General features: G+C 29.7%; 1 protein-coding gene across 3 annotated transcripts in view; it reads left to right on the top strand.

The window, feature by feature from the left end:
- Positions 1-17609, top strand: part of LOC113510523 (voltage-dependent calcium channel gamma-2 subunit) — a 109154-nt gene that overhangs the window by 22389 nt on the left and 69156 nt on the right. Inside the window, exon 1 of one of the 3 annotated variants that reach the window (XM_052903513.1) lies at positions 3536-3727. The exons of 1 other annotated variant lie outside the window; for it this stretch is intronic. The gene's annotated coding sequence lies outside the window, so the exon portion shown is untranslated. Of the gene's footprint in view, positions 1-3535; positions 3728-9245; positions 9260-17609 lie in introns of those variants that run through there. One more of the 3 variants, XM_052903514.1, reaches the window with a different exon arrangement.

The following is a 17609-nucleotide window of genomic DNA, read 5'->3' as shown; positions in this document are numbered from 1 at the left end:
TCTATATTTTTTTAATTGGACAGGGTTCATTTTTAAAAGGATTTCTTTAAATTTACTAAATATCTAGTTCATTCTGTTAATAATTTTTACATGGAAAAGTAAACGTGTAATTTATTAAATATAATTTAATTAACTTTATTTTATTTTAGAAATTATGTATTAACAGCTGATAGCTGCTGAGAAATGTAAACAATTATTGACATTTTGCTAAAAAGGAAAGTACTTCTTCACAATAGCTTGTCGTTTATAGAGATCGGTCTTTGTTTAGACATGTCAAACTAAGTTCGAGCTACGGTGTTCTATTAGTATTCAGTTGGTACAATATTGTTTGGGATCTGATAGCTCTCAAGAGTATAATATTGTGTTTTGGCAGCTCTAAAATTGCTTCCAAATGTTTTTATTTCAGTCAGCAGTAAACGGTATGTTTAACTAGCTGTATCCCGTAGCTTTGCTCGTATGAATCAGTAAGTATATAAAGTATTCTATGTGCTAAGTTAGAATATAATCAAAGTAACAAATATTCATTCATCCATCGTTACAAATTTTTGCATTTATAATATTAATAGGATATGTAAATGTGTTAGGGATATTATTAACAGATTTAAGATCGTATAACACAGCTAGAATCTAATATCAGACTCAAATATGGAATGATATAGTCTGTATCTCACTGGGGCTTCTATTTAAATATATTAGACTCCTAAAAGGAGTTTCTCAATTCGTCACTTCTTTCTGAATATATATATATTTTATATATTTATGCAATTAATGCTATTTATTCCCTTTTAAGATTCCATATTAATTTAAATAATTATTGAAGCTACTGATCGTAGTAATTTAATTTAATTTTAAAGTGAAGCGAATTTCATATTTTATGTGTTACAAATATATCGTGTTTTAAATTTAAATATTCTTAATCTAATTAATAGTAACGCATGAAGGGTTTCATGGGTGACACAGTATATTACGTTATGTCCACAGTACGTGACATGAACAATATCTATATGCGATATTTCACGTTACCCCTTTTCATCAGGTGGACCATCAGCTTGCATAAAAAAGTCGAATTTTAAGTGTTAATGAAACATGTCTTTGTATTTTTGTAACGATTGAATAGTTGTTTTTGTAACGTAAATGTACCTATATGTAAGATCTTTTGCAGATGTATGCAAAATAACTATTAACACATAATTAATATGTGATTTCTTATATACCCGAATAGTCTTACTCAATTGATTACATCATTCACTGCCTTTTTCACAATGTACACAAAAACATTGTGAAAATACACAAAATTGAATTGGAAACCATGGAGCAGGGAATGCGCTATATCCCTATTAGGGGATGGTTTTAGAGTGGTTGTGTGCTGTATCACGTCTCTAGTTTTTTTTTTTTTTGTAAAGCTCCAATGCTCTAAACACAAAAGTGAATGTTGTCTGTCTATTAAATTACTGAAATATGATGTAAGAAAACTAAAACGATTCTATAACAGGATGTTGATAGATCAAATACAGTTCAACTAAAAATTCAGTTAGCAGCTTTTTTTAATATTTTAAATTATCATACGTTTGGAATGATTTACAAAATACAAATAAATTTTTTTAAAACATTAGTATTAAACATTAATATACCAGCAGATTTTGAATAAGATAATAAAATGATGATTAGAGTTTTTTTTATGGGTGAAAGTGGGATGGTTACTACGTTTACGCTATCGGTATATGCTGGCAAAGCATCAGTGAGAAATGATAGGTGAGGATGAATGCAAGTCAGTTAGCCACAAGAATTAATCACAATGGTTTCCGGGAGGAACCGCGTGGAGATCAACATGATAGAGTATATTGCTAACGATGAGGCTGTTAGACCCCACTACTTACAATCCCATACGCCTCAGATGGTTAAAGTTAGTGGAATGAATAAGTGACAATACCGCGTCGAAATATATATTGAATTATTGAATTGCCACAAAACAAATGAAGTTCGAACCATATTAATTATGAATTATGTCGAAAATAGATCCTGTATGTCAAGCGCAAATTTCGTATCATTTGTTATCTAAAGCGTTATATCATAGTTAAACCATGATGTGTATGTTAGGCAAGAGAGATTTGAAGTTAAAACTGATTTTAAGACATAACGTAATAGATTCGAAATGGAAGTAAACTTTTAATAAAGATATGTTACGCTATATCTTTATCAAATCGCTACGGTAACCGCTTACCATCAGGTGGGCCGTATGCTTGTTTGCCACCTCAGTGGTATAAAAAAAAAAAAAAATCAAAACTTATACAAATAAAGTAAATCTTGATTATCTGAAGTATGTAGAGTTTCATACTAACTTTCAAGGTCGTACTGTGGAGTGCGAGACGACTTTTTCTTTAATAACTTCAATCCATTCTTTTAAACTTTATTATACAAATTTTTTGTTTTATTATTTTGTTCAATTTTATTACCATTCCAATATGTGAGATAAATATTTATTACACATTATTGTCAGTCACGTGTAAAGGCCCTATGATATTTTTTGTCATTCATCAATCTCTAACCGTTGTTAAATATCCGTCCATATTGTGACACGTGTTATACCTTTAAAAAGGCGTCATTAGAATATTAAGATGGGATCAGAAATCGATAATATCGTGTCATCAATAATAGCTGTAGATTTAATAACGGTCGAAGTTTGATCACTGATGGGGAAGGTTAGGCATTCACCTTTACTAGTGGTAGTTAGCCCTCTAAATTAAATATTAAATTCAAGTTCAAATTCATACTCTATACTCAAATAGACATGTTTATAAGCTGAAATAGACTTGACTATCGGTGTACATGTATTATTACTTTATTGAATAGTAGTAGTTATTTCTCTTCATTGAATATTAAATCTAAATTTAAAATCATCTTCACTCAAATAAACTTAATCATCATCTTTACTCAAACTCAAATAATCTTGAGTATGGGTGGCCTTGAATATGTATTAATACTTTATTGAATAGTAGTAGTTAGTTCTCGTCATTAAATATTAAATCGAAATTCAAAATTATCTTTACTCAAACAGACTTGTTTACAAGTTCAAATAAACTTAATTATCGGTCCTACATATGTGTTACTTTGTTGAATTCCACTAACATTAGTATATATTAACGCTAGTGGAATTCAACAAAGTTATAATTATTTAGTGACCACTGATGTAGTTTTCCCCAAAGTACTACCTTATTCAATAAAATACAAGAAGAGGAAATGTGTATTTGAAACGGTGTAGCTTCAAAAGACATTTAAATAAGTTATAGTCGAGAAATGATCGTTTTTATCAATAAGCTCAAGTTAGATGGGAAAGCTTAGTTCCTCAGACATATACGGGCGTTGAGACAGCGCCGGAAAAAATGTAATCCTTAAAACAAAGAGCTCTCTGCAACTACTCATTCCTCACATTTCATTTGATATCAATCACGGCTTACGAAGTTTCGGTTACACTCGGCAGCAGTCGGCAAAGTTCGGTTGTTTAGATCGCGCCGACTGTACCTCAGTGTGTCTACGGTTCTACGGGGGTTGCATGTGTCGTAGAGTACGTCGTAGTCACGTAGCGGGAGCTTCGAATAGCTACGAATAGTGCGTTTCAATACTAACTAATTTAGTGCTAAAAATAAAATTACGTGAACAGCGTGTTGTTATGGTGTACTTCAATTATTAAAGGATTAAAGCTTGTTATTTCTTTCATAATCGTTATATGGTAAGTGATTTATCATTTATATAAAGTAAACCGTCAAGAAATTGAAAGACTATTTGTCTTCACGCCAATGTATCTTGTTACCTCTGTATCTTTTCTTTAGGGATAACTTATTTTCCGTGGCGTGAGAAACGCTTGTTAACTTCGAGTTGACAGGTGACAGGATATTTATAGTTTTTCTCGCTACTTTATTTCTAGCAATATTTTTTTAACTAACGTCATTGTTGAAAGTTCTTGAATTTCAATAGATTTGTGATTATTGGTATTTTTTTTTAATAAATTAGTAGTTAACATTATAAAAGATCTATGTTCAGCAGTGGACAGATAATGGCTGATACGATGATAATTATATTATAATTATAAAAGATAAAATTAAAATAAAATGTCATTACATATATTACTCTGCCAAATTAATCAGATTTAACTATTGTTCAAAGATTTTGAAGTTCTATGTAGAATAATATTTATAATTTAATATCAAATGTAATTAATACTAGAGATATAGATTTATATCTTTTATTTAATTCAAATCAAATTTTAAGATGTATTGAAAAGTTGCGAAATTAAATACATGAATTAATATCGACATAAAATTCAAAGTAATCAAGATTATAAGATTAATTCATTACCTTTAAAAATTAATGTTAATGATTACATAAATGAATGAAGAAATTAATACCTATATATTGTAATATTATATATTACTAGGTAAGTGGTGTACACATAATACACAAATTAATTGTGTATCATATATTTATGTGTAAAATTGACAAGCTTAATACTGGCGTTTCTTTACCAGCTGACTATTAAGTAGAAACAAAAGACAGTTAATGACTAGTAGTAAAAATCTATGACATTATAATATTATTAATTAATTTAGGTGCTGTAGCAACCTAAATTAATTAAATACATAAATTATACATAAATATTATCATAATATTGTATAAATCCAATAATTTTACCTCAGAGATAATTTTTTTAGAATTACGATATATAAAAGTTATTTCATTGATATGTATATAAATCAAATTCAAAGTTGAAATTTACAAATACTGATTTCAATCGTGAAAAAAAACAGTTAATTTGATTAAAAAATCAAAGTATTGAATTGATTTCGATACAATTTCTGTGGGACCAATTTGAAAAATTACACCATCTTTTGTACCAACACACAATATTACATTTATCGCTGTTACACGGCAGAAATACAGTCCAGTGATATAATGGTCTACCAAACTTTTTATAAGAAGAAGGAAGGGACGACACGAAGTGTTAAGCTTACCTGATGGCGAGTGATCATCGTTAGAATATATAACGATCCACTGGAGATACTTACTCTCTCACAGTTGTATACTTGTCTTTTTTATATTATAAACGTGAAATGTTTTCTTAAAAGATGTTTGGATGTTTGCTACTAAGTCATGGTTAAATAACTGGATAGATTGGAATAAATAATAAAGAGTTTTGTACATAAATAGACTATGTTTTATATTTCTATAAAGGATACTTTTATTCTAATGCCAAAAGTGAAGCAGCAGAATGGAGTTAGTCAAAAGTAAATTAATATCTCCGTCGTAAAGTAATGTGTCCGTGTGGTCCCGGTATAGTAATAGGCCACCCTTTCCTTTCCTGTGGTTGTCATAAGAGGCGACTAAGGGAGGGCGAGGGATGGGCAGCAGCGTTCCTTTTAAGACCTCTCCAAAACCTAACTGCAGTTGTCAATTCGCTTGCTACTGGCAAAACCCCCCTAGGGGGAGGATTATGTTGAGCAGTTAAAGGCTGATACGGTGATGACGATGAAATTAATGTTTCTAATTTACATAGAAGTGAATGATGTTCCACACTTAGTTATATTGTTAACACACAGCGTCGTCTATATATATATGTATAACTAGAATTTTATTAACTTTTAAAAATACATTAAGCATTATCAGAATTGTAGATATAATGATATTAATATTCATTTGACTTTTAAAGGACGATGCGTAGGTGATGTTCAATTCTTTTTTTACTCTATTCTGTATGAAGTATTGTTGAATATAAGACATGATTAACAGTTTTCTAAAAATGTAAGACTTTTTTTTCACTTTTATTTAAATAATACTGAATGCGTTATTATTATTACGAGTATATCAGCCATTGACTGTCCGCTAATAAATATAGGGCTCCGCCATAAAGGGGAGTTTTACCAGTAATGTAATTTTTAGTTGTACGCGGGTGAACAACCGCAATTAGGCTTTGGTGATGTTTTAAGAGGGATTGAATGAATACAAAAGACCAAATGATAATCATCTCTTCTTGAAGTTGATTACAAATATTTACTATCATTCAAAATCACAAATTATAATATGCTTGTATAGAACCGTTTTTTTTTAAATAGTTTAAACAGCGCCCCTATTAAAATATCTTTAATGCCTGACTACGGTTGTCAATCCGTCTGTCAAGTGTGGCAGTTACTAGTAAAAGCCTCTAAGAGGGAGGCTTATGTTTAGCAGTGAACAGTTAAAGATTGGTATGATGAAAGAAGTTACTCCATAGCTCAGCAGTACCATCTCTCAGCGAGCTTACCGCTTATATGTACGCCGCTTAATATCTTTAACGTTAACAATTTATGATATTATATAAAATTTCATACCCTATTTGAGAAGGTAAATTGGTTGAATATGTTTATTTTTGTCCTTAAACAAATATGCTTTGTATACACTGGAGCTCAACGGGAGCGATGATAAAAAAATATCAGTGCGGTGTTATAAAAAATCGTTAATTGAATTTTTTGCGTCGTTTTTTAGCGTATGTATAAATATGCTAATGACTGTTTTGAGTAGGTGTTAGTCATAGGACTTCTTTCACTATAATTATACGTGGAACAATTTAGGCGTGTATGTTCGTTAGTAGACAAAATTTCCCTTTATACTTATAGATGTCTGTTTACAACGTGGTGCTTAAGAAGATTGCGTTATTTTGCGTAAAAGAGGTACCAAGTTCGATTCCCGGTCACGTCAATTTTAGAAACGGACGTTTATAAATTGTCTCGTGTGGTACAACCGGGAATACTTAATTCCAGGTTGTGCCCTAAACTTATTGTTGCCCGGTTCCTTATAACACTGGGTAACCTAACCTGAGGAACAGGTAATTATGTGGCATTTATGCTAATTTCCAACTAGAGATAATCCTCGATATAAATTTTAACCCGGTCATAATAAAACTCCTGAAATTACATGATACCACGTACCCGTGTCGTACACGTATACGGCTTATACAAAGGCAAATTTTATCTATGCACAAAATGTCATTAGCCTACCATGACAGGACTTGTAACGTACCGGGTATAGAGCCTACCTTTGCTTCTGGGTTTAATAAAATTAACAAGTTTTACCTACACTGAAGAGTCGGATAGTAAATTTTATACACAAAGTATAGAGCAAGGTAAACCGGCATAGTCCCGCCAACTGTTGTGAATACCTCTCGTTTTCAATTCTTCGAATTCATTTATGTTTGTGTGTATTTTTTATGTGACTATAGTACTATTATAACAAAAAGCGAGTTGACAGAACAAATTGATTTGTGTCGTAGAAAAGTTAAAACATCAATATTACTATATATTTTTATATTAATTATAATAATCAATACAAAAAGCTGTAAATTATTTTTAAAAGTTAAAAAAAAATAAACTTCTTTTGACGTAATTTGTAAGAAATATAAAATATTATACTATCACTATAAATGTCATATTTGTACATACATAACTAATATAAATAAGTGACTCAGGCCTTATGGTACATTAAAATTTTTATCTTCATTCACGCGGGCGAAAACACAAGTTTATAAATAGTTTATTCATAATTAGCAAATAATTACGTAATGGATATTAAAAGAAGAAAAAATTAAAAAGAAATCAATTACATGCCTTGAATAAAAGACGTCTTTTCCAGGAAGATCGTCCAATGTATTTATACACCTCGTAATAGGAGTTTTAAAAAGAAATTTTGGTTTTGGCAGCCCCTCTCGCTTCCATTTCCGGGACTAATAAGGTCCGTCGTTGGTAGATACGTCGAAACATAATAATTATCTATTAATAAGCATGAAAATATAAAAAAAATAATAGAGATATTAGAATTGCTAATTAGTATTAAAGGTAATTTTCTTATCAAAAAAGTTGACAAAAAGTATGCATTATAATACTTTTCGAATATGTATTTTATTTCGTATATTAGTAGTATGTATATAAGTTAGCTGTTTGTTTGTTTCTGTGGCTTTATTCGATTACATTTGTTATTACCTGTTGTTGTGGAAATTTCTTGAATTACTTTTAATTTTTTGACTTTAGTGATCTTATATAATAAAAATCATATTTAATTTTCAGGTATTATGGTTTATTTGGTTTTTTAATCACAGTATTTACGAACGTATAATAACCATCATATTCTTGTAAAAAACGTTGTGATGTAGGAAATAATATTTATTAATATCTTATCTTTTCAATAAAATGTATTTAAATATTATTCTGTATACTTTAAAAGTAGTATAAGTAACAGTTACAAAAACGCTATTGAAAAATAAGTAATGAAGTTACATGTGTACGTAACTTCATCGCATGACTATGGAAGTTTTTCCGTAGTCATATATGACATTTACATAATTGAAATAAATCGAATGAAATCTTGTTTATAAAAGCTCTTTCTGTAACATAAAATTTCTATCGATGATCTGTATGAGACATATACAATAGAAAACTTGCTTTTAGGAATCAGGTTAAAGTAGGTAAATAACATTTCGAATTAAGCAGAAGACGTATCTCCAATTTCATCCCATAAATCGCAGAATAGGCCCACGAGTGTAATATCTATGAAATATGCGTTTGTCCAAGCACAAAGCAACAGTACGGCGAGCGGACGGTATGTGGCTTTATTCACAGTGAAATTCCAAATATTTCAATATCAAGTAAACAATGAATTTTTATTCAAAGCGAATACGCGATTGTAACATTTTCTACATGCAAAATCCTCTGTTTTTTTTAACTACAAAAACTTGATGCCTTTTGCAACAGTAATCAATATCGGTTTGTGATAAAATAACTAGTTATTAAATCTATATTAATGAAATTATTATTAAATGATTATTTTTTATCAAATGATTATTAATAAAATATAGTTTAATCATAAGTAACTCCAGATGTACTTCGGATATAGCTGCGAGAATAGCAAACAAGTCTTCAATAACAAAAAACGCCTTTTTCAGGTTAAGATAACAAAGGATATTAGAAAGCGGCTTATCAAGACCTATATCTAGAGTATAGCTTTGTATAGAAGTGAGACGTGGATACTAACACAGAAAGAAATAGATAAACTTAGAGCCTTTGAAATGTAGTGCTGGAGAAGGATGGAGAAAATTAACTGAAAAGATCAAATTAGTAATGAAAGAGTTCTACTTAAGGTGAAGAAAAGAGACAAATTATAAGAACTATTGAGGCCAGAAGGGGAAAAATGTTAGGACACTTGATACGACACGACTAACTTATGAACATTATAATAGAAGGTAAGATAGAAGTAAGGAGGGAAAGCGAGAAACCAAGACATAGTTACATAAGGAAAAAGTTGGTGTTGTGTCGTATCAAGAGGTGAAGAGACTCTCTGAAAATCGTAGTGAGTGGCAAGAGGTCCACTGATAAGAGCACAGCTCCTTAATAGGATAGATAGCTAGAAATCTAGATTTACAATCATATTTTGGAAAGATTATAAAACGTTTTTGTGTATGTATAGTAGTATTGATAACTTTGTTATAAATTATTATGAAAATTAATACAAAAATATAGATTTATTATTTAAATTTTTTAAGGATATTAAAGAGATGAAAACACGTTGTAGCATCTTACGTGAATTTGTAATATGTGCAAGCGATAATGCGCTTACTTAGCGTGAAAATTAAGGCCAAATTACACCCGCTATCATTATGATAATAGACACAACGTAACGCCATTTTCAGTACAAGAGGTGATTAGGTCCGGAAGAGATTAAGTAATCATCAAAATGAATGATCTGGCAACGTATGATACATTAATCTTGAGAAGTGATGAGAAATTATAGAGTTAGAAAAGGTTGACAACATAAGCTAGGATAGTGCCGTAGAATGATATGTACATATGTCATGATATATTACTGTTATAAGAAAAACATGTAATTGTGTCATCATTATTATCACATCAGGAGTTAACTATCCACTGCTGAACATAGGCCTCTCTCTATTAGGGGGTTTTTCCAGTCGTTGCTATGTTTCACAGGAGGGTTGGCAACTGCAGTCACGCTTTGGTGATTTTTAAGAGGGATGCTACTGTCTAACCCTCACTCTCCCTTAGTCGTCACCTACGGGAAAGGGATGAGTGGCCTATTCTATGAAGGGACCATACAGTTAAATTATCATATCCAATATCTGGTTATTGTCAATCATCATGTCAATCGTTAATTGTTCAATGTTGAACATAGTTGCTATGCTTCTCAGGCAGGTTGGCAACTGCAGTTAGGCTTTGGAGATATTTAAAGAGAGATATTACTGTTTTTCTTTCGAATTTAGGTTCCCTTACTCGCCTCTTATGACACTCATGAGAAAGAAAGTAGTGGCCTATTCTGTATCGAGAAAACACAGCGAGTAACTGTGCGATGAATTTAAATATCCGTGCACAACATTTTTTTAATGGATGGAAATGAAATGGTTACCGCGTCTGCATTATTGGTATACAATTATGGGGAATTTGTGAAGGATGATAGGCGAGGATGAAAGTAAGGCAGTTGGCCTATCGTAATGAAAACATAAACAATAAGTTATGATGGTATCCAAGGAGAACTATGTGAGGGTCGACCTGACATGGTATATTTTGAACAATTGGGTCACTAATTCCCATTATTAACAACCCTTTCTCCTCCTAAACATCATATAGACATGCTGTTTATGTACTAGATGTTGTACAACAAAATTGTATGATATAATTACAACAATCAGGATAGGTTAACATACAATAAAGCTGGTTTTTCCTGCATCAGTTTTCTAATTGTTAAATGTTTAAGCTTTTTGACTGTTTGTAACGATGGGCTGTATGTTTGTTTGTCGTCTTCGTTGTTTAAAAAAATATTTTATACATACTCTCTGTAATAACTAATAACTTCAATAACTCCTGTATATGTTGACTTGAAGATATTTAAGAAGGAAGAAGATAAGAAAGAAGGAGATTGATTGAATTGGTTATTAGTTGTCTTGATTTAGAAGGAGTGAAAGAATATGATATATATATTAGTATTGTATATATGTATTAATAAATTTGGAGATATATATTGTGATAAAAAAATGTTTTCTGTTCGTTACTTAAGTAAACAAGATTGTCAAGTATGTCAAATTTATTTTTCTCTACCGGCGTAGATTTAAAAACATAAGTTAGTAATCTACACTACTCGTAATATTAAAAACGATCTATCTAGTCGTTTTAATTATACGATGTGTGTGGGTCCATATGTACAGACAACTAAAAAAATATTACTTTATTTTTATTAATGTTGGGTAAAAATATGGAACGATTTTATAGTTCTACTGCCAAATGTCAAAAAAATAATCTAAATTGAACGTTCTAATCAGTTGTTTAAAAACAAATAATATAAATAAATTTCTCATAAGTACTATATTATAGTTATGCACTTAATACCACGTCTCCGTACAGAAAGTTTTTTGTTTATAGAATAGTGAGTAGGATTTAATTATATGCTTGAAATTCTTGACGTTAATGAAATGGGTGAGTACGATCCGTATTTCAAAGCAAATATGACATACAAACAGAAGCAGTTGTCATAACTAACATTGAGTAAGAAGCGAAACAAACTTGTTATATTGTGAAGGTATCGTAATGTTAATTATAAATAATTTATTTCAGATGCAATATTGAATAATTTATTCATAAAACAATGATTTATAACCAACAGCAACCTCAATTCGATGATTTTTTTTCTTAATTGGTATTCTTTTTATATAGTGACATTAGCTACAGATTGATTAAAATTTATAAATGTTATTAAAAAATATCTATGTCTATATAATAAATACCCAAATATATGTAATATTATTTTAGTATAGTTAAGAAATTTTCTATAAACGTGTATAATAGCGAGTACAAGTAAGAACGAATAGATATAAGCTAAGATAGTATTATATTATCTGTGGAAAAGGCTTCTATCATTAAGGCAGGTAATGGGTAGAAAAAATAAAAAAAATGTTGTTCCAGTACGTTAAAGTAGCATTTATTTATTCTTTATTAACCACATTACAAAAAACTTTTGGTACAAAAGGCGAACTTAATGCTATATAGTATTCTCTCCCAGTCAACCTTTGACAAAACAGAAAAGTAATTATGTGGTGAAAATTTGAAAAATAGCAAGATATAGCATTTAGTATGCTAAATAGTGTTGCATTAGAAATAAGTATTTACTTTCCACTTTCTTCTTTTTGCCGAACAATTTAAACCACGATCTTTAATTAAAATAACGAAAAGATCTTTGTGAATGTTATCGTAATAATAATAAAACTTATTATAACAAATACATTTTAGCATTAATAAAATAATGTAGGTCTGGCGGCCATACTCTATTATAATATTCAAATAGAGAATTGTAACGATGTGTTTCGAATTTGAAATCGTACTTTGTTAACATGCTCATGTAACTACGCATGTATTTGTACAAGTTACAATATCTCGTTACAGAAACTTCTGTTGTATCTACCTAAAGTTTAATCTCGATAAGACACGAGGTGTTAGGGATAGAAGAATTTGTAACTTCTGTAACATTTATACATTATAAACATAAAGTGGGCTAATACACACTCCTTCTGCCCTCAAACGATGTATTTGTATGTACTAAAGAAGGGAATACATGGCAGAAATATATTTCACAACTTTCATTTACATGTAGCCAATTATATTGAAAATATTTTTGTTTTTTTATTTTCTATAACGTTTGTCCAATAAAAAAAATCGCAATTTAAAGTTGGAAAAATAGTTGCGACTAAAAAGAACATAAAATAAAACTTACACTGATAAAATTCCAACACTGGTAACATCTGATTTCTATAAAAAAGCAATTACACGATCTTGATTATGTCTCAATGAATATTTAGTAGGTAGCGTTCTTCTCACTCTAAACTTCTCTTAGTTACAAATGTTATTACGCTTGTAATAGCGTCGAAATATTAGTAGTTCACAAAGACAGTTATAATAACCTGATTCATAAAATTTTATGAGTTATTAGTGACGAGACTAATAAATAATTTTAAGTTATATTTATTCCTCAACAGATAACAAATTTCCGAATCCTGCATTCATAAGAAATGACAATTTAAAAGTGCTTGTAAACAAGTCTTTTTTAATAAAGGTTATTTGAATTAGACGATAATGTTAAAAAGTATTCAACTAAGAAAAAGGTATCTACTAAATTTTGTTACAGGATTGAGTCTAGTAGCGTTAAAATATTAGAAGTTCACAAAGATATAGTCATTGTAAATATCTCGTTCATAAAATATGTAATATTGTAAACAACTGTGATGTACGTTTAAAACAGTGATCGTCATAATTACTTTCTCACAACTTTCTCAATATATTAGTATATAGGTATTTCATTGTTTGTTTGGGACTAGACAGCGCTGTGTTAAATGGATATTTCATACATTTAAATTATCAATTCTGTTACATTGGTCTCTATAATATTTAAAGGATTTTTTTTGTAAAACGAAACAACGATATCGATTATAAAAATATAAACTAATAACCTCCTTCTTTCCGAAGTCTCTTAAAAGCATATATGTTCCAGAGATGTGAATTCTAATGAAGTGTCAATAAAAAATGAGATAAAGTTTCGAAAAATAAAGCAGACAATTCTTTCTAAAGGCATTCGTTAATTAGCGAATGGATTAATCCGCTGCTGCTAAAAGCAGCTTACAAAAGGTAACGTTGTTTCTTATTTTCTTTCACGAATGTCATTTAATTTATTTTTGTGAGCAAACGTGTATACTACTTAAATGTTAGATTTTCAATCAACTATAAAAAGAGAAGTTTCTGAATTCGATTGTATTTTTTGTGTGTAGGTACATTACGCGATACCTTCACCAACTCTAATTTTCTTTAAGTTAATGTTGTACTACTTTGTCGAAATTGATATTGAATATTTGTGAATCGGAATCTTAAAATTTATATAACAATAATAAGTATTTATTCGTAATGTAACATTATTATGATAATGAATACTTTCATTAAGTTTTTTAGAAAAAAATGTCTCATCATTAGATGTAAATTCTGTTACATAGGTGGAGAAGTAATATTTAAATTTTTGTTATTTTTGTACTTTCGACGATTTATAAATTTAGTTTTTACTTGGTTTGTAATTTTATGCTATAAATTATGAGAAAAATTACTGATAATCGTTATAAACATGTTTTCCAATAAAATTATCTTCCAGTTATTAATAAGGATAAATAAAAGAAAAAAAAACGAAAACATAAAAAATAAACATGCATACGCAGACATACATACATACTCACATACAAACACACACAATTTCACATTCTACGTTGTGATCGCAATAATATGTATTTCTTGATTTTTTTTTCTCTTATGAATTTACTTACTTCAGTGTTACTTAGTTATTATTATTATTTGCTTTAACTATTATTAACCTCTGTGTTGATACTATTTCATGTTTGTAGAAAATAAAGTTTCTATTTTCTTTCTTTCTTTCTAAATCGCGATTACGTCGAAACCATAAAAAATCAAATTATTGAGTTCTCCCCTAAGGCGACAATATATTTAGATATACTTACATTTAGATTCCAACTAGGTAGAGAAAATGTTATAAAAATCATCCCGGATTTGACGCAACATTTCGGGCATAGCTGCACAGAATAAATAAGTAGCCTAAACATTAAATATGAGAATTTTGTATTCAGTCCGGAAGGCAAACTAGATATATTAAGTCTGAATCCAAATAGAAGATTCATTTAAAGATCTATTTCGTACAAGAAAATAGAATTTAAAAAGAGAATTGTAACTGTTTTTTCTTATAATATTTCTCGTGACTCAGAAGTGATTTACTCCGAGTTATTTACCGTAAAGGTCGTGAATTCTAATATGTATGCCAAAAATTATAAGCCAATTTCAATTTCCGGTTAATTCCCTGTTGATGATAAACACCAATAATAAAACAAACTAAATTATCCAAGTGCCGGCGGTAGGTTCGCCCTCAGCCATGTTGGTTTTTAATATGTTCGGTGAAATGTCGAGTGTTGCGTTCACCACAACGGGAACACTTGACTCTGCAACACAAGCCTCTCATTGCCTATTAGGGACTATATTTCAGAGCAAATTTATATATATTTGTTTGTGAAATTGTTAAGTACTGTAATGATACCATTTATTTTGTATATATTTTAAAATAATGCTTAAAGAAGTTTAATACTCACAGAGTCTAGAATTACCAGATTTAGTCCAGCGAAACTACGGAGAGGATTCTCAAGTTCTATCATATGTTTTCTATATATGTGTAGATGTCTATATATCACTCGATATCTTTGCTGTAGTATTAGTGAATCGATTTTGATAAATCATTAATCGATAAAGTTTAGGTATGTGCGTGTTTTTATGTGTGTTGCTTCCGTCAATTTTGTAATGACTGAATTTACTGTATATTTGAATAGCAAAATTCTACGCAATGGTATTTAGATATTGGCAACTAAATATACATATTCACCTGAAAATAATAATATTTTACATGTTATGTTAAAAGTCAGATTATATTTATGACAAGCAAAATTGGTATTGCAAGTCTCGTTTCATTGTCGCTGTAATACTATTGAACGTAAAGAACAAAGTATATTACTTTAATATGAAAGAATGAATATTGAAAATATTACAGCGGAGCTCTTTTTTAATCCGGTTGAATATAATGATACACACATGTTGAATATTTTAACCGTGATGTAGGTAGGTTATTAATTTAGTTGCCGTATACAAACATACACAAACAAATTGCTGGGAAAGGGGACAATATTACGCTTACGACGGAAAAGGGTAAGAAAAAAATGTTAACAAACCAGTTGTTATGTGAACTCGGGACATTGTGTACGCTGAGAATGTTAATTCGTATCTATGTTGTTTGTTGCCTAGATAGAAAATAATACAATAGTCAACTATAATTATACTATAAAGAGGAAATATTTGATTATTTGTTTGTAACGAACAAGCTCAAAACTACATAATAAATTTTAAAAATTCTTTCACCTCCTCTTCTGTTTTGTATATTCTGCGGTATATTTTCAACCAGTTATATATGCTATACATTATTTTTGAAAATTCTGTATACCAGTGCGAAACCAGACCGAACTGCTAGTTAAAATGAATATGCTAAGTTCTTTTTTTTAAATTAGACATATTAATACTTTATATATTCATAAAAATATCTATCCTAAGTATTAAAAAATTATGAAAAATTGAAGCAAAAGAGAAAAATATTTTAGATCATTTATATGAAATCGTCATGTCGTATAAGGTAGCCCAGCATTTTGCCTCTTCTATTCTTTATTATTATTAATTCGTACCGTACGTCTATTAAATATATTTATTACAGAATATTGTGTAATTATTGTCTGATATTGATAGTGTACTCTACTATCACGGGTAATAATGTTGTACAAACAACTTGAGTTTCCTTTGTCTCACTAATTGATCGTAGCGGGCGTTATAGAAAGGGTTGTACTATAGTTATCCATTATTTTACAGATTAATATAGAAAATGCTGTTGTAAGATAGCGAGAATTTTGTAAATATATGAAAATATAAAGGTAACTCTGTCTACGCTATTGGTATAAGCTGGTAACGTACCAGAAATGATAGATGGTGAATAAGCCAGGCAAAATATTATTGAAATATGGAAATCAGATTCTAATATTTATTGAATGATTAAAACATTTCGAAGTGGGCGGGATTTGAACTTGTACCGTTTATGACATCCTGGGGTTAATAATTTTACTGTTTAAGCTATTGTTTCACTGGACACCCGTCTGAAAGCAATAATTAGAATATAATCAGATCATTTGGCTAATTGTGACCAATATACATATTTTTTTTATACCACTAAGGTGGCAAATAAGTCCACCTGATGGTAAGCGGATACCAAAGTCCATAAATACCTGCAATACCCTCGGTATGACGCGACTATGAAAAAACCTTTACCCCTTTTTTAAAAAACCCTATGCTGTATTTTTTTTAACTTATCAATAGTATAATAGTTTTATTCGCAAATATATTTTTTTAAATATCTTTATCGGATATATTCTAGTGAACAAAACATAAAATAGTAAAACGGTATTGTCACTGCAATCAAACAAAAAGTTATTATACATGAAATTCCAATAGAACAATCATATTTTAGTTTAAAAAATAGACTATATTTAAATGTATACGATATCTTGAACGTCATGTCAGCTATTGAGGGCTTTACCAGTAGTTGTGATGCTTAGCAGGTGGGTTATTCGCCGTAGCTAGGCTTTGGTTATACCATATACTCGTATTAAAATAAACTTGTAAAGAATAAACATCGACAAGCCAAATATATAATAGTTAATTAAATTCAAATGTGAGTAACTTTACATGATATAATTATGGCTATTACAGAACAATAGATAGTGTTTTATAAACAAAATATGGAAAATGTAGAGTCTTAAATAAATTTCAAATAAACTTTGAATAAGACAAGTTACTTGCGTAATCGCTTGAAATTTCAAACGCGATTATAAGCACCTGACTTCCTTTATCAGATTACAAAAATGGCAAGTCCAGTTTAAATGGCTTGTGAAAATGTATGTC

This window comes from Galleria mellonella, unplaced genomic scaffold (assembly GCF_026898425.1).
Source record: "Galleria mellonella isolate WM207_F2 unplaced genomic scaffold, CSIRO_AGI_GalMel_v1 utg139, whole genome shotgun sequence".
Taxonomy (NCBI): Eukaryota; Metazoa; Arthropoda; class Insecta; order Lepidoptera; family Pyralidae; genus Galleria; species Galleria mellonella.
The sequence above is the reverse complement of the archived record's forward strand: the minus strand, read 5'-3'. Positions and strand labels throughout refer to the sequence as shown.